We start from the raw sequence: 18749 nt of genomic DNA, 5'->3' as shown, positions 1-18749 counted from the left end.
CTTTCAACTTTACCAAATTCATTGATTAGCTCTAGTAGTCTTCTGGTGGCATCTTTAGGACTCTCTATGTAAAGTATCATGTCATCAGTAAACATTGACAGTTTTACTTCTTCTTTTCCATTTGTATTCCTATTATTTCTTTTTCTTCTCTGATTACCATGGCTAGGACTTCCAAAACTATGTTGAATAATAGTGGCAAGAGTGGACATCCATGTCTTGTTCCTGATCTTAGTGGAAATGTTTTCAGTTTTTCACCATTGAGAATAATGTTTGCTGCAGGTTTGTCATATATGGCCTTTATTATGTTGAGGTAGGCTCCCTCTATGCCAGTCTCTGGAGAGTTTTTTATCATAAATCGGTGTTGAATTTTGTCAAAAGCTTTTTCTGCATCTATTGAGATTATTATATGGTTTTTATCCTTCAGTTTGTTAATATGGTGTATCACATTGTTTGATTTGCATATATTGAAAAACCCTTGCACCCCTGGGATAAATCCCACTTTATCATGGTGTATGATCCTTTTAATGTGTTGCTGGATTCTGTTTGCTAGTATTTTGTTGAGGATTTTTGCGTCTATATTCATCAGTGATATTGTTCTGTAATTTTCTTTTTTTCTAGTATCTTAGTCTGGTTTTGGTATCAGTGTGATGGTGACCTCATAGAATGAGATTGGGAGTGTGCTTTCCTCTGCAGTTTTTTGCAAGAATTTGAGAAGGATCAGTGTTAGCTCTTCTTTAAATGTTTGCTAGAATTCACCTGTGAAACCATCTGGTCCTGGACTTTTGTTTGTTGAAGATTTTTAATCACAGATTCAATTTCATTACTTATGATTGGTCTGTTCATATTTTCTATTTCTTCCTGGTTCAGTCTTGGAAGGTTATACCTTTCTAAGAATTTCTCCATTTCTTCCAGGTTGTCCATTTTATTGGCATAGAGTTGCTTGTAGTAGTCTCTTAAGATGCTCTGTATTTCCATGGTGTCTCTTTTAACTTCTCCTTTTTCATTTCTACTTTTATTGATTTGAGTCATCTCCCTCTTTTTCTTGATGAGTCTGGCTAATGGTTTATTAATTTTGTTTATCTTCTCAAAGAACAAGCTTTTACTTTTATTGATCTTTGCTATTGTTTTCTTTGTTTCTATTTCATTTATTTCTGCTTTGATCTTTACGATTTCTTTCCTTCTTCTAACCCTGGGTTTTGTTTGCTCTTCTTTCTCTAGCTCCTTTAGGTGTAAGGTTAGATTGTTTATTTGAGATTTTTCTTGTTTCTTGAGGTAGGCTTGTATTCCTATAAACTTCCCTCTTAGAGCTGCTTTTGCAGCATCCCATAGATTTTGGATCATCATGTTTTCATTGTCATTTGTCTCTAGGTATTTTTTTTTTATTTCCTCTGTGATTTCTTCAGTGATCTGTTGGTTATTTAATAATGTATGGTTTAGCCTCCATGTGTTTGTGTTTTTTATGTTTTCTTCCCTGTAACTGATTTCTAATCTCATAGCATTGTGTTCAGTAAAGATTCTTGATATGATTTCAATTTTCTTAAATTTACTGAGGCTTGATTTGTGGCCCAAGATGTGATCTATCTTGGAGAATGTTCCATGTGCAGTTGAGAAGAAAGGGTAATCTGCTCTTTGTGGATGGAATGTCCTATAAATATCAATTAAATATATCTGGTGTATTGTGTCATTTAAGGCTTGTGTTTCCTTATTAATTTTTTGTTTGGATGATCTGTCCATTGGTGTTAGTGAGATGTTAAAGTCTCCCACTATTATTGTGTTACTGTTAATTTCCTCTTTTAGAGCTGTAGCAGTTGCCTTATATGTTGAAGTGCTCTTATGTTGCGTGCTTATATATTTATAATTGTTATATCTTCTTCTGGATTGATCCCTTGATCATTATGTAGTGTCCTTCCTTGTCTCTTATAACGTTTTTTATTTTATCTGATATGAGTATCGCTACTCCAGCTTTCTTTTGATTTCCATTTGCATAGAATATCTTTTTCCATCCCCTCACTTTCAGTCTCTATGTGTCCCTAGGTCTGAAGTGAGTCTCTTGTTGACAGTATATATATGGGTCTTGTTTTTGTATCCATTCATTGAGCCTGTTTCTTTTGATTGGAGCATTTAATCCATTCATGTTTAAGGTAATTATCAATATGTATGTTCCTATTACCATTTTCTTAATTGTTATGGGTTTGTTTTTGTAGGTCCTTTTCTTCTCCTGTGTTTCCCACTTAGAGAAGTTCCCTTAACATTTATTGTAGTGCTGGTTTGGCAGTGCTGAATTTCCTTAGCTTTTGCTTGTCTGTAAAGCTTTTGATTTCTCTGTCAAATCTGAATGAGATTCTTGCTGTGTAGAGTAATCTTGGTTGTAGGTTCTTCCCTTTCATCACTTTAAATATATCATGGCTGTCCCTTCTGGATTGTAGAGTTTCTGCTGAGAAATCAGCTATTAACCTTATGGGAGTTCCCTTGTATGTTATTTGTCATTTTCCCCTTGTTACTTTCAATAATTTTTCTTTGTCTTTAACTTTTGTCAAGTTGATTACTATGTGTCTCGACGTGTTTCTCCTTGGGTTTATCCTGCCTGGGACTCTCTGTGCTTCCTGGACTTGGGTGGTTACTTCCTTTCCCATATTAGGGGAGTTTTCAACTATAATTTCTTCAAATAGTTTCTCAGGTCCTTCCTCTTTCTCTTCTCCTTCTGGGAACCGTATAATGTGAATGTTGCTGCATTTAATGTTCTCCCAGAGGTCTCTTAGGCTGTCTTCATTTCTTTTCATTCTTTTTTCTTTATTCTGTTCTGCAGCAGTGAATTCCACCATTCTGTCTTCCAGGTCACTTATCCATTCTTCTGCCTCAGTTATTCTGCTATTGATTCCCTCTAGTGTGTTTTTCATTTCAGTTACTGCATTGTTCATCTCTCTTTGTTTGTTCTTTAATTCTTCTAAGTGTTTTTTTCTAATTCTTCTAGGTTTTTCTTAAGCATTTCTTGTGTCTTCTCAATATTTGCCTCCATTCTTTTTGTGAGGTCCTGTATCATCTTCACTATTATTTTTCTGAATTCTTTTTCTGGAAAGTTGCTTATCTCTACTTCATTTCGTTGTTTTTCTGGGGTTTTATCTTGTTCCTTCATCTGGTACATATTCCTCCTCCTTTTCATCTTTTATATCTTTCTGTGAATGTGGTTTTTGTTCCACAGGCTGCAGTGTTGCAGTTCTTCTTGCTCCTCTGTCTGCCCTCTTATGGATGAGGCTATCTAAGAAGCTTGTGCAAGTTTCCTGTTGGGATGGACTGTTGGTGGGTAGAGCTGGGTGTTGCTCTTGTGGGCAGAGCTCAGTAAAACTTTATTCTGCTTGTCTGATGATGGCTGGGGTTGGGTTCCCTCCTTGTTGGTTGTTTTCCCTGAAGCAATCTAACACTGGTGACTACCTCCTCTTTGATGGGGCTAATGGTGGACTCTGGGAACTCTCACACCAAAGAATACTTCCCAGAACTTCTGCTGCCAGTGTCCTTGTCCTCACAGTGAACCACAGCCACCCCCTGCCTATGCAGGAGACCCTCCAACACTAGCAGGTAGATCTGGTTCAGTCTCTTATGGGGTCACTGCTCCTTCCCCTGGGTCCCTATGTACACACTACTTTGTGTGTGCCCTCCAAGGGTGGAATCTCTGTTTCCCCCAGTCCAGTCGAAGTCCTGTAATCAAATCCCACTTGCCTTCAAAGTGTGATTCTCTAGGAATTCCTCCTCCTGTTGCCAGACCCCCAGGTTGCTGGACCCCCAGGTTTGTAAGCCTGACGTGGGGCTCAGAACCTCCACTCCAGTGGGTAGACTTCTGTGGTATAAGTGTTCTCCAGTTTGTGAGTCACCCACCCAGCAGTTATGGGATTTGATTTTATTGTGATTTCACCCCTCCTACCATCTCATTGTGGCTTCTCTTTATCTTTGGATGTGGGGTATCTTTTTGATGAGTGCCAGTGTCTTCCTGTCATTGATTGTTCAGCAGTTAGTTTTTTTAAATGTTTTAATTTAGATATTAAAAATAAAATGTCAAATTAATGAGAGCTGATTATGATCACCATTGAAAGACTAATCGAGAAAACTAGATAAGGCTGTCTTTTAAAGGATAGTATTCAAATAGAGACCAATCCTTACAAAAGCATTAGCCAATTGCAACAATAGGTCTTTATATTAGTAAAAATGGACTACTAAATTAGAAAGGCCAGATTTTTCAAAATATAACGAACTTCCTATTTAATTTGTATCACAGTGGGATAACCTGTCTTATGGAATAACATGTTCTTCATCATGTGGAGGTGTTTAAGTAGAAGCAAGATAGTAATTTATCAGAGATGATGTTGAAGGGGTCAGGCATAGGGGAGAATATTGTTTCAATCATTGGGAAATATTTATTGAGCACTAACTATAAGAATGGTAAATGGGCTTTTGCTGCATGGCAACTCCAATCAATTTGCAGAAGCTTCCTGGAGCAACGTTGAGAGGCAACAATTCCGTAGAAAGACTCCTATAATAGATTAGTAATGCCTGTCATAAAATCAAGAATAGGGAGAAATAGGTTAAATTTTAGCTTGTTGTATTCTTGACCTACCTGTTTCCAAGCACTTTTGGATACCGAGACTACAACGGTAAATAGCAGAGGTATAGTCCCTGCTTTCATGAAACACATAGGAAGATAAAAAGACCTCTATGAATTATTACCAATTGGCTTTCTAGGATTACACTGGAAAACTTTTGTCCTAATAACTTCTCACTAAGCTTACTCTTGGGGCTAATTTGGAAAAAAAATTTTTCAAGTAGGAAATGAATGAGTAAGAATGTTTACTATAAATACAGAAGTTTTCTGTGGGCTTATCAAGAGGTTTGCAATGTCATTTACTTCCTGAATGTCAATGAAGACCTTGTTGGGTAAAGCTCAGAAAGCAAGGAACACCCACTGAGGGAGCCTCTAGGTTCTGGAGTATCTTTTCTATTCTATAACCAGTGGGTCAGAAACACCCATCTCAGGGAAGTTTTGGGTTTCTGGTGTTTGTTTTATTTTTTCTGGAAGGAAAAACTACAAGTCAAGGTCAGAGGATAAGAAATAATGATATGAAGTGTCTGAGGGAAAAGATTCCACATTAACTTAAACACTGTTGAGAGAAAGGGATAATGACATAATACCAGTTAATTGCAGAAGTCTTGATTAAGGAGTTGGAGTGACCTGGCATGAAAACAACCAAGGGAGGCAAGCAAAGAAGCAACTGCCTTGGGAAGAAGTGCACAGCCAGGCCTGCTCATGGAATGGACACCCCAAAGGAAAGTTATTAAGGCAAAAGATGTCAGAATGGTAACAGATCAAGAAAACCCTTGAGAGAGTCAGAAATGAAGATGCTGGAAACATTGACAGATGCCCTAGATTTTCAGTGAGATGTTGGAAGGACTTCCTGGCCCTCTCTGTACCTGACTTGAGAGGAAAATGTAAAAACTGGTAGATAAGTCATTTTATATCAGGTGAAACTCACCCATGAGTAGCTCTCCAGGTAAAGGCTAAGAAACACTCTCAAACTCCCTGTAAAAAGACACATAAATTCCTGAAAGCTCCTAAAAAGAATGCTCTATTGTGACTCATTATTTCACATGGGTTGATTGGATACTAAATAAAGAAAACTAGGTCAGGCATTGTAGGTGATTCCCAAAATATTTGAAAATATAATCTCTCTTCTATGATATTTCATTCTAATTGAAAAGATAAAACAATCACTCAGTAGTATAAGAGGAGTGAAGGACAGATTTTGATAAAGGCCAAATGAGCAAGAAAAAAGATTAAAATGGATCCTAAAGGTGGGAGATGAATTATTTAAGTAGAGGAGGAGAGAGAACATCTCTCTTGAGTATCATCAAAAGACGGAAATCAAGAGTCAAAATAACTCTCCCAACATCCTCATAACAACATTACCCAATAATCTTATGGTTCTCTAAGTATGAAGGTGAATTTCACATATGACATGGTATCTCCTTCAAATTCAGTATCTTTACAGTCTCACTTTCCAGTATATCTCCAAGTCCTCTGCATTACAGCCACATCAGTCTATTCACAGTATACAACATAACAAGCACTCAATTCCATTATTTCTTACCTCTTCTCAGTCTGGAATGTCCTCCTCCCTCCCCCACATCCACATCCGCAAAACCTTTCTTCTCCATGAATCTTTTCTGATCTGTCTAACAGGAATTAACTGCTCCTTTATCTTCAATCCAACATGTCCCTTGTAGTTTTCACTGTATTCTACTTTATATCATATTAAAATTAATTGATTGCAATCTATTTCCTCCATTAGATTGTAAACTCCTTGAGTAAAGTCATATCACTCCTTACTTGTTTTTGAAATTTCCTAGTTCCTAGTATAGTTCTTTGCAGATAGAAGGTGCTTAATCAAAGTCAACCATGCAAACAAATACCAAGCTGCCTTCACCAATTTCCACACAAGCACTCTAAGTATTTTGGGATTCTGCTTTATTATCTGTTCATATAGAATATAATACTATTTAGAGTATAGTTCTGGAGCCCAGAATGCCAGGGTTCAGATCCTGGATCAGATACTTAAGAGCTATATGATCTTAGATAAACTAATTAATGTCTCTATGCTTCAGTTTCTTCATCTGTAAAGTGGGGATAATAACAGCACTTATACCATAGTAGTTGTGAGGCTTAAATAATTTAATCAACATAAACCTCTTAGAACACAGGGTCTGTCACACAATAAGCACAGTAAATTTTAGCTATTTCCTCACAACCCTAATTATCTAATTGCAATTCTACTTTGACTGGTAAAATTATTGTATTTGCCTGTACATACTTGAAGCAGATACCATTGTTTGCCCAACAAATATTCTATCACTCTTTCTTGCTATTTGTTTCTTGTTATCCACCTCGGTGGAGATACATGCTTAGAGAAAGTAAACTCATCAGTTCAAAGGTAAAACCTGAATAATCTAAATGGTAATTCCATTCTCCATGGTTTAAAGGTAGGCATGTAATGAAACAATTAGAGAAATACACTGGAGAACTTCTAAATTCCTTTCTCTTTCCATCCCCACCTCCCTCTCTCATCTCCCCCTCATCATCTTCCTCCTTCTTTTCTTTTCTCTTTTCTTTTCTTTTCTTTCTCATCTTTTCTTTTCTCTTCTTTTCTTTTCCCTTCCTTCCTCCCACCATCCCACCCTTTCTTTCCTTCTGTCCTTTCATTTTCTTTCTTTCTTTCTTCCTTCCTTCTTTCCTCCCTCTGTCTCACCCTCTCTTTCTTTCTTTCTTTTTCCTTCCCTCCTTCCTTCCTCTTTCTTTCTTTCTTTTTCTTTCATTCTTTTTCCTTCCTTCCTTCTTTCCTCCCTCCCTCCTTCTCACTCTTTCTTTCTCTTTCTTCCTTTCTTTCTTTCTTTCTTTTTCTTTATTTCATCTTTTTTCTTCTTTCCTCCCTCCCTCCCTCCCTCCCTCCCTTCCTTCCTTCTTCCCTCCCTCCCTTTCTCTATCCCTCTTTCTTTCCTTCTTTCTTCCTTCCTTCCTTACTTTTCAGCAAAGCAACATACCAGAAAAGCCAGTTCCTCTTCTGCTCTTAAATGTGACACCTATCACTGCAGCAGCCATTTTGTGACTGAGAGTGTTGTGGCCACACTAATGATGGCAGAGCAGAGAGAAAGAGTTTGGATCCAAACTGATATTGTTGACTCCACTTGTTTGCTAAACTTTTATAAATATAAGAAACACCTATGATACCAATTTTAAGAGTACAAATTTTGGGGTCTTACTCTAAGCCCCAGAAACAGAGTATCCAAGGCAAGATGCTAGAAACTGTGATTTTTAAGCAATGAGTCTTAACATCAGGGAAATTTAGAAATACTTCTTTAGTCTATCTTCAGTTTTGTTTCCTATTACTTCATCTAATACTATTTCTATTATTTCATTTCATATCCTATCTGACATAAAAATTTACTCAATTACACGGTTAGGGTACCAATATTGGACTATTGTAAAATTTCAGTGAGGATAGCTCCTTGGAGTTGCAAATAGGTTTAATAATCCTTCACATTCCAACTGTGCTTAAGGGACTTCCCCCTTCCCAAGCTTCCCTATTCCTGCAATTCATGGCTGTTTTCAGTGGGCAAAGGCATCAAGGAATGTTTAAAGCAACCCTAAAAGGTAAAATCAATTATACACTCTTTTGCACTAATAGACACTCATCTAGTAACATGCAAGCAAATTATAAAGTGAAATGCAGCTTAACCAAACCACACCTTAAGTAGGCTCATAAAGGCACCCAACTAGCTACCTTGTCTGGATTTGATTTGCTTTCATTTTAGGACTTAGTATCACCCTTTGTACCTGTTATGGGCTGAGTTGTCTCTCCAAAATTTGTATGTTGAAGCCTTAATCCCCAGTACCTCAGAATGTGATTGAATTTGGTTTATGGTCTTGAAAGAAGTAGTTAAATTAAAGTGTGGTAAATGGATAGGCCCTAATCCAATATGATGGGTGCCTTTGTGAGAAGAGGAGATTAGGATACAGACACACACAGAGGGAAGACCACGTGAAGACATGGAGAAGACAGCCATCTACAATCCCAAGGAGAGATGTTTTCAGAAGAAATCAACCCTGCCAACACCTTGATATTGGACTTCTAGTATCCAGAACTGTGTGAAAAAAATGTCCATTAAGTCACCCAATCAGTGGTACTTTGTATGACAGCCCTAGTAAACTAATACAGTGCCTTTTATGCATGAATGTTTGCAACTTACCTTTCTACCTGCTCTGATATCTTCTGAATCATGGGCAAAGCCTGCACCTTAGTTGTCAGTCTTGCCAATGATTGAGTCTATTTTAGGATTCTGTTTCTGCCAAAACCAGCCATTCTTGGGACTAACATTGCAATCCAAGAAAAAGACTACACTATTTTGTAGTATCCTCTTTCTATTTAACTTTAAACTATTTGAGGGTAGAGATAGTCTTCCTGCTTGTGCATCAAAATCAATTTATACTTGTCTGTTTTTCTCTCCACTGAGCGTGTCTTGAGGATAAAACTGTCTTGCTCAACTTTATTATTCCAGAACCTATCACAGTGACTGGTACATAATAGGTTTGCCAAAAATGCATGTTAAAAAATGAATAGTGAAAGAGTGAATGAACGAATGAAACACAAGTAACATGAAGTCCAGAGAAATAGTACACTATTATGCACCAACCAGGCATTTGATAAATATGCCAACTAGCTGACTAGCGAACAGAGCAACTCTATAAAGATAACAAATTGCATCACTTTTCTCCAGCTAGATTGATTACACGCATTACTGTGGCTATTTCTTCCTTGCAACATTTTTCAGTATAGGGAATATTAATGAGTTAACAAGAATTCTATCTCTGTTTATCTTCTTTCTCATTTTAACAAGTAATTCTGAAGCTAATTGACAAATCTCTAGATTTATAATAACCTGACCACTGTGAAAATATCAGTGTGGTGCAACTTTTTAAAAATTTTCTGTGCAAAAATAATTATTGAAATTCCTTGGTAAAAATTTGAAAACGTATCAATAACAAATACTATCCATCTCCAGGTAGGAAGATTTTCCAGAGTTTTCAGGTCACAACTTTTTAATCAATCAATCAATATATATTTATTTAGCCTCTAAAATGTTCAATGTACTATGCTAGGCATCAGTGGGGACAGAAAAAGTTACGTAAATTTCTTCTTTCTTACCTCAAAGTACTTATATTTGACAGTGTTGAAAAAATATATACAGGTGAAAAGTTTATGTGTCAGAATAACACTACAGGTATTGTGAATGTCAAATAATTTACGTGTAATTTAATATGTAATAAACTTGATAAAAATAATGTATATGGTATAGAATTTCCTGCAATAAGTTTCATTTTGGAGAATATATATGAAATATATTTTTGTGTATATGCTTGTGTGCATAAAAAATATTGCAGGGAGTAATGAATATCAGTCTAGGAAGATAAATACCAAAACGTAACAGTAGTTGTCTTTGGGTGGTAAGGTTCTGAAATGTCTGCTTACTATATTGTGTGAATTTTTACAGTTATGCACACAATAGCTTTGTGTAATTAAAAATATGAGGCTGTGAACTGCAACTACCAAATGAGGGGGTAATATAAAGAGTAAAAGCAAAGACTTCTAAAGAAGAGGAGATAACTAAGGCTGGAATATTCAGAAAAAGCATTGTGGAGAAGGTTGGACGTGAGCTAGGCTTTGAAGGATGGGTAGAACTGGGGTGATGGAAGATGCTGGAGGGTACTCATATCTGCACATAAACAGTATCTTTAAGTCAACACAAAGTAACCCCACACACTGACCACCGCAAAAGTGAGCCATAGGCCTCTCAAAAGCTGTTGACCCTGATATTCCAGAGCATCTCATTTATTCCTTGCCTTTTTTTCTATTGCCATCTGGCCTCAGAATCTCAGTCTTGTCTCATATTTGTAATTCTAGGACTGGTCTTTGGACTTGGCCTTGAAACTGGTTTTTCCTCTTTGGCTTCTGCCCTTTCTCAAGGACCTGGACACAAATGCTCCTCTCTCAACCCACTTTAAGTAGCATACCTCACTATAACCAGCCCCAGGACCCATCCGTCTGTCCTGGCACTAGCTAGCCCCTCAGTGGGGCGTGTTTAGGCCTCATCAACCCTAAAGGAGAACATGTTTGACTCCAGACACAGGAAATGGAATGACAAAGCGTGTAAGGTACAAAGAATGCTTAGAGGCCAATGTTCAGAGTTCAGAAGGAGGGTTCATCTAGGATAAGTGAGGACAAAGCTGGGTAACATTGAGAAATACCTTGAAGGTAAGTGTATTAGTTTCTTATTTTTGCTCTAACAAATTATCACACACATAATAGCTTAAAATAACAAAACAACATAAATTTATATGAGTGGGCTAAAATCAAGGTATTGACAAGGTTGTATTCCTTCTGGAAGTAGCAAAGAAGAATCTGTTTCTTTGCCTTCAGCTTCTAGAGGCCACCCACATTCCTTGACTCATAGCCCCTTCCACCTTCAAAGCCTGCAATGGCCAGTTGAGTCTTTCTCACATTAACTCACTCTGACTCTGACTTTTCTTCTGCCTCTCTTTCCACTTTTAAGGACACTTGTGATTACATTGGGCCCACCCAGATAATCCAGGAGAGCCTCTCTTTCATAAAGTCAGCTGATTTTAGCAACCTTAATTCCACCTGCTACCTTAATTCCTCTTTGTCATGTAATGTAACATATTCACAGGTTCTGGGCATTAGGATGTGGACATCTTTAAGAGGGCATTATTCTGCCTGTCACAGATAGATTAAAGATTTGAATTTTGTCCTCTAGATAATGGGGAAATTTTGAGAGTTCTTAATAAGTTACAATGTAAAAGGAAGATTAAGATGCATAAAATCGCTTGGCTCATTTATTACCAGAAAATTGTTATTTCCCCCTTAAATGATTAAATTCTAGATCATATCATCAGGAGACCCATGTCCACTTTTTGCAACTCTATTTTCACAAAGGGAAACATAATCATAGAGATCTAAAAGTGGTAAGTTACATACTAGTTTGATCAAAAATTAAACCAGCAGAATTATCTGATGAGATGAATTCCTCCCAGGCTCAAATATTCTGTGTCTGTGCACAATGATTCTTTCATTGTAGCAGATGGCAGTAGATTTGACTCAACCAATCTCAATTCTCCATCATACTATGTCTCTCTATCTTCCTATGACTTTCTGCCACACCCTGAAAATTAATTTCAGACAGGCCTTTGTGCTTTGGCTGACATTCAAAACTGTCACCTCCGTGCACACATTAACTCCAAGGCCTCTGTCATCTCTCACATTAAAATTCTATCACTAGGAGTCAGCACAGCTTGACTCAGCAAGCTAAGGGGCTGGTCTGAGCAAGATACAGTGACAGCAGGCTTCTCCTGTGACAACTTCTGTCAATTTGACAGCAATGAGACACCCTCCTTAGAACCAGTTGCAGCTCTTGTTGACCCAAGTGGGAAGGTCATCTTTCTGAGCAATTCTCTCCCCTTCCCATGAGAAAGAAAGGCCAAGGGTTACAAGACTTATGTTGTGAATATTTTATGGTTAAATGACCACAACAGTGAGGAACAATTAGTAAATTCCACAATCTAGGTTTATATTCTAATTGTGAAGTATAGCTGTTTGCTAGCTTAAGAGGGACTCTTTAAAATGACAGCTCAAAAAAATATACCCACAATGGGAATAATAGGCAATTGGCAATTCTCTGTAGAATCCTGATATGGAAAATGATTTTGAAATCACCAAGTCTTCCTCAGTTTCAAATAATGATCAGAGAGGTAAAATTTCCAGCGGCCACTCTATTGATTACCACCAAGGCAACTCACCATCTCCCTATCTTCCCCATTCCTGTCCGTTCTTGTGTGGTCTCTCATTTGGGTATGTTGTGCAGCTAATACCACGATCTGGGTTTGGAGACAAAAAAAATCATGAGGATCACAGTTTAAGGATTCATTCACTCAGTTTTTTTGGACTAAGTTAAATTACACACAAACACATGAAAAATGACAAACAATAAAGCATTCACTTCAAAGGTCACTTCCTCTATGAAGTCTTTTTTGGCCTCTCCCCAACTCCCGGGAAAAGTGAGTGTCTCACTCCTATATTCCCTCACTGTGTTCTTTTTTCTTAATTCAATTTAATTTTATAATATGTAAAATTACATTGTTTAGGGCTTCCATAAATAATGTAATGGCTGGGATTTTATTCTTAAGTGACTGTCACAACCGTAACATCAGTGTCTATCATTTGGGAGGGAAGTAACAGTGAATGGTTACAGCAGACATGCCATTGGGCTTAGAGTGAGCGGTACAATAGAATGGAGTTTTGCCGCTTTCAGAAATGAGTCTGAGCTTGGGGGGTGACACTTAAAATCCTGAGCTTGTTTCATTCTCTGTAAAATTTGGTATGAAACACACTTCACCAAAGGTTTGTGTAGATTAAATGAGATCTTTGAAAAGAAGCTCTACAACTTTGTTCCCCATTTGGAATGATTATACACCATCTAGTTTTTCACGTAATGGGCATACTACTTCTTTAAGATAAAGTGTGGGCTATTTGGAACTCTTCTGCCTGACGTAATGCTCTTCAACCACAAAAGCACATTACCTGTAAAAACTGTCCCCATAGCTGTCTCTAGCTGCTTTTTAACTTGATTTTCTCTTTAATAGAGATTTTGAGCAGAACATATCATATCACCAAATCACTACTGGAGGGGAGATTGGGATAGAGAGTACAGTGTCATGGAGAAGGAACTGTGAAGTAAACAGAAGAAAATCATCAAGTTCAAAGACTGTTATCCCAGAGCTGATCTTCTCCAGACACTATTCACAGCCATCTCAGATTTCTGGGACTTCATACCACTGAAGCTGCTCTTGGGATGTCAGATTCTATCTGAAACTTGGTGTGTTAGCAAAAGACTGGCCAAATATTCAAATAAGCAGTGTTTAGGAGAAACTTCATTGTAAGAAAGATGACAGAGGGGTAGACTTAGGTGACTCCATTCCAACAAGAGAGATCTCTGCTGTCATGGCAGCCAGTTGCCAAACGAGGGTCACCATAAAAGCAATAAAAGAAGGGGGAATTCTTCTTTTCTTTGATAATAACAACTAATATTTCTAGAGCACTTCAGAATTCACAGAGAAATTCATGTACATTAATTTATTTGAGCCTTTCTGCAATTCTGGATATGTTATCTTCCCCATGTTGTAGCTGATGAAATAGAAGTTCAGAAAGCTTTAGGGCTTTAATGAAGCTCATACAGCCCTTAAGCAACAGAACTGGGATTCAAATGCAGCTACGTTGATGCCAAATTTGAGGCTTTAGACTCAGAGCTGCAGGGACAGGAAATCACAGACCTGTCTGGTGATGTTTATTGCTCTCTGACCCACTGTGCACCCTTTTCCTTTAGGTTTTGTGCTCTGCTGTGTCCCTTGCCTGAACCTCCCTATCTAACCCCTCTGGCTTATATGAAGCTTAACTAGGCCAAGTCCACCTTTTAAAAACAATTACAAGACAATTTTTTTGAGAAGTTTAGCTTTTCAGAAAAGTTGATCACAGAGTACAGAGAGCTCCCACATAACCCCTCTCCCATCCCCCCTGAACACTGTTTCCTCTATTATTTATGTCTTTATTATGTGGTACATTTGTTACAATTGATGAACCAGTATTGATACATTATTATTAACTAAAGTCTACAGTTTACAAGTGTTTATTCTGTGCTGAACATTCTGTAGGTCTTGACAAATGTATGTGTGCATCACTACTGTATCACAGAGAATAGTTTCAGTACCTAAAATCCCCTGTGTTCCACTTACCTAACCCTCCCCCCCTCCTCCAGTATTCCTTGCAGCCACTGATCTTTTTACTGCTTCCACAGTTTTGCCTTTTCCAGAATGTCATAGAGTTGGAATCATACGGTATGTAGCCTTTTCAGATTGGCTTATTTCACTTAGAAATATATATTTGAGGTTCCTTCATGTCTTTTCATGGCTTGATAGCCCACTCTTTTTTAGCACTGAATAATATTTCATTGTATCACAGTTTGCTTATCTCCTCATCTATTGAAAGACATCTTGATCACTTCAAGTTTTAACAATTATGAATAAAGTTGCTTTAAACATATGTGGATATACATAAGTTTTCAACTCCTTTGTGGATACCAAGGAGCATATATGCTTGATCATATGGTAAGAGCATGTTTAGTTTTGTGAAAAACTGCCAAACTGTCTTCCAAAGTGGTTGTACCATCTTTCATTCTCCCCAGAAATGAATGAGAGTTCCTGTTGCTCCATATCTTCACCAGAATTTGGTGATTTCACTGTTTTCAATTTGGCTTTTCTAAGAGGTGTGTAGTATTATCTTATTATTATATTTATTTGCATTTCCTTAATGACATATGATGTTGAGCAGTTTCTCATTTGCTTATTTGCCATCTGTATATTTTTGGTGAGGTGTCTATTCATATATTTTACCCATTAAAAAAAAATAATAAAACTGGTCGTTTATTTTCTTATTAAGGAGAAAGCACTTTTTCTTTGAAATTTACTATGACCGTGCCAGCATTCATGAGTCTTACCTCTCTGAATACCTGCAGCTCACATTATCTGTATACTAATTCTCTCTCACCTATTATGACTTCCACTAACACTTTACTTTCCATGTCTGGTACAGCCTCCCTAACTTGCTGATAAGCTTCTTCAGGGAAGAAATCAGTGTTGTACATCCCTGAACCACCTGTAATATCTAACAACATGTTTTGTACATAGTAGACATTCAGAATAACATGTACAGTAGTTCAGTTAAAACCAAGACTATGTTTTTAACAAAATTAGGATGGAACTAAGTAGAGTAGATGAGGTATCAGGATATCTGTATGCTAGTTATTAATCTCAGAGGCAATTACTTCCTGGGCTTCAGTTTCTTTGTTGTGAAACATCTGGTATAAATGGCAAACACTCTATGCCTACAAAATCACTTTGGATGTTTATGAAAGGAGAACTCGCTTCTACCATCCAAAAATGTTATATCATTATCACCCTATCCCCAACTTGGAAGAAGGCAAAAGCAAGATTAAAGCTTGTGCCTAACTGCAGTCAAGGACCTTAGTTTGTAGGAGTTAGAACTTTAAATAATCCAGCAATCACTGAATTAACAAAAGTCTTAATTAGGCAGAATATCTTGTCTTTAATAGAGGCTGATAGAGAATGCAAGGTTGAAAGAAGCACTGTAGACATATAACAGAAGACTCAAATAGAGTCCACTCTGAGATTGCACCAAGCCCAAGTACACAATAATTCTATTTATTCATTCAACTGATTCATTCATTCATTTATTTATTCATTCCTTTTTTTCTATAACTGAAAAGTGTTAAACTCAGTACTCTTTGTATTGAAGCAGGGTAGGTGCATGTCAAAAATGAAACTGCCAGAGCCTGCAAATAAGGCTTTGTTAGGTTGTGAGATGATCCTCAGTCAATAGATTCCAGATGTGTAAGCATGTATTTGTAATTTCTTCTGGTGAGGAAGGATTCTGGTAATCAAGACAAGACCTGAGAGAACAGTACAGCTAAGACAGAGGCTGTGTCAAGGACCTTTTCTGTTGCTGGTTAATTACATTGTTCAAGGGGCTTATTTTATAAGACTGTTTAATATACCCAAGACTTTAGATAGTTGTGAATTATAAAATACAGGGGTAGGGAGAGAGGGAAAGAGTAGACAAAAATAAAAAACAAAGCAACAAATTCCAAGTGGTACAAAACTTCTTAAATCTTACAAATTTGTTTCAACACATGAAATAAATTGATAAGTAGTTTGGCAAATCTCTTGTGTGTGGAAAGGCTGCCAGAATGAATTATTGTTCTGCTTAAACTCCTCCATTAGCTGTGTGGTTGTGGTTACACCCTTGTACATGCTGAATCTCTGAGCTGTCCTCTGGATAAGAAAGCTAATAAACAGTCTCCTACACTATGAAGGGTTACTGAGAGAAATCAAATATTATTTATGTTTAACCATGTTAATTCAGTCAAGGTATATAAAAATATGAGCCATTTTCTGTATCAACACCAGAAATTGATCTTGGAATAGGGAGGGAATCTTACTAAGTATCAATTTGTTTATAAGGTTAACTTTAGAAATTCGAAACTACTATAAAAGCAGATGCTTCTCATTTAATTTTTATTAAAGGAATTACAAATGATTTATTCAACTTTTTAAAAAATGTGTCATTTTATGTTAATATTCTGGTTATGCTCCCACACCAAGTGAATGAAAAATGTTAACTTTACTTCCAGGGTAATCGTGGCATATTTAATTTAGAAGAAATGTGTTAAAGATAAAACCATAATAATTCTGGGAGGCATAAAAAGCACTAAAATAACTGATACATTTATTTAATAGCCCCTAAAATCAACAACTTTTAAGACTTTTGGTGCATTGCAGGCATGCAGACATCTGCATTCTGAATTTCAAGTGAGTCTCCTTGATGTCCAAAGTTAGGTAGATGCAATACGCCTTCATTAGTTTCTTTTTCTTTCCTTTTTTTTTTTTTTTTGACATTACTATGACCAAGATGTTTGGTAAACAGTGAATTATGAGTTTGGGATCATCAGGAAAAGGTTTTTTAAACAACTTTCCAGACTACAAAAAATCTCTTCAAGTAGTAGATCCATCCCAATGTCATGGCATCTAGAACAAGAGCTTCAAAGAAGGACCAAAGGACCAGTCTGCTGTTTGTGCTGTCATTGATTTATCTGTGTATCTCTCCCAAACTTCCATGTATTCCTGTTCATGCTTTCCAGCTGTCATCGCCACTGTGAGCTCATTAATCATTTCTTCTAGCTTGTTCTGGTTAGCTTCTGTTTCCATGTCCTTTTGTGGCCTCCCCAATATCAATGGTGAACACCACTATCTTTTGAGTCATGTTGGACATTCCATTGCTAAAACAAAACTTATATGATGCTGCTCCATCCATGTGAACAGCAAATGTGTATTTCCCACTGGACTCCCGGTCTCCTTTATAAATTCCTTTATTATCAGGCCCTGTAATCTCCAAGTGAATGTCCAGGCAGCCAGCCTCAGCCACCTCAGAGATGAGGTCCATCTTGCTGTCTGAGGTGACCTGCTCGAAGAAGCACTCCTGGGCATGTGCGTCAATGCTGACACGTCGATGCTGACAAAGTAGTCTGAGGCAGTGATCAGGAGGGCGGCCAGGATACGTTAGTTTCTATGGACTCTCAAAATAAGGTTATTTGTATTTTGTTTTCCTCATAGTTTATCTACATGATAAATGTTGGCAGTACAGAGACTGTCTAATTTTTATTTATTTAGTTAGTTAGTTATTGGCCATGTGGCTTGTGGGATCTCAGTTCCTCGACCAGGGATGAAATCCTGCCCCCTGCAATAAGAAGGCAGAGTCCTAACAACTGGACCACCAGGGAATTCCCTGTACAGAGACTGTTTTACATTTAACATTTCTTCTCAAGTAAATATAGTTAGAATGGCCTTTGATGCTAGAAGACACAGATGACCCTGTGCATTATTCAGCTTTCCTCAAGTTAAACAGCCCACAAATTTCAGTGGTTTACAAAAACAAAGGCTTATTTCTCACTCACATTATGTATTGGTGACTGTTCTGCTTCTCCTCCCTGTGTCTTCTTTATCCCAGAATCTGGAGTAAGAGGAAAGTCCCTCTCTGCTCAAGGCAGAGGAAAAGAACAAGAAGGCCAGCCAAAACTCTGTGATGACTGCTCAAAACACATTTCCTTGGCCAAACCTGATCTTAAACCTGATCCTTTGACCAAGCCTGATGTCCAGGAAGGTAAATTCCTGACCATTCCATCCCACACCCCCCACTCCCCTACTCTACACTAAGTCCGTTATAAGCCTACTAGAGGAATGGGGGAAGGGAGTAATTGAGAACAATAATACAATCCGCCATACCATGACTCATTTTTTTTTAAGAAAGATATGTATCTCTTGATATGGGAGAGATTATACTTGGTCTGTGTTGAACAAAATTTATGAAATTGTAGGCATTTATGATAGATTTCTTTCTCTTTCCCCTCCCTCCTTTTTTTCTTCTCTCCACCCCCCAAATTATTTCTAAATGTTCAAGTACCCAGGAATTGTTCCAAATGATTCATCCTTTGTTCTGAAATCTAGGTAAGGC

General features: G+C 37.4%; 1 pseudogene across 1 annotated transcript; it reads right to left on the bottom strand.

The window, feature by feature from the left end:
- Window positions 1-17172: 17172 nt before the first annotated feature.
- On the bottom strand, window positions 17173-17625 carry LOC309800609 (transmembrane emp24 domain-containing protein 2-like; annotated as a pseudogene). The gene has a single exon. The product of its transcript is annotated as a transmembrane emp24 domain-containing protein 2-like (transcript).
- Between the last annotated feature and the right edge of the window lie 1124 nt (window positions 17626-18749).

This window comes from Mesoplodon mirus, assembly GCF_964341445.2.
Source record: "Mesoplodon mirus genome assembly, chromosome: 3".
Taxonomy (NCBI): Eukaryota; Metazoa; Chordata; class Mammalia; order Artiodactyla; family Ziphiidae; genus Mesoplodon; species Mesoplodon mirus.
The sequence above is the reverse complement of the archived record's forward strand: the minus strand, read 5'-3'. Positions and strand labels throughout refer to the sequence as shown.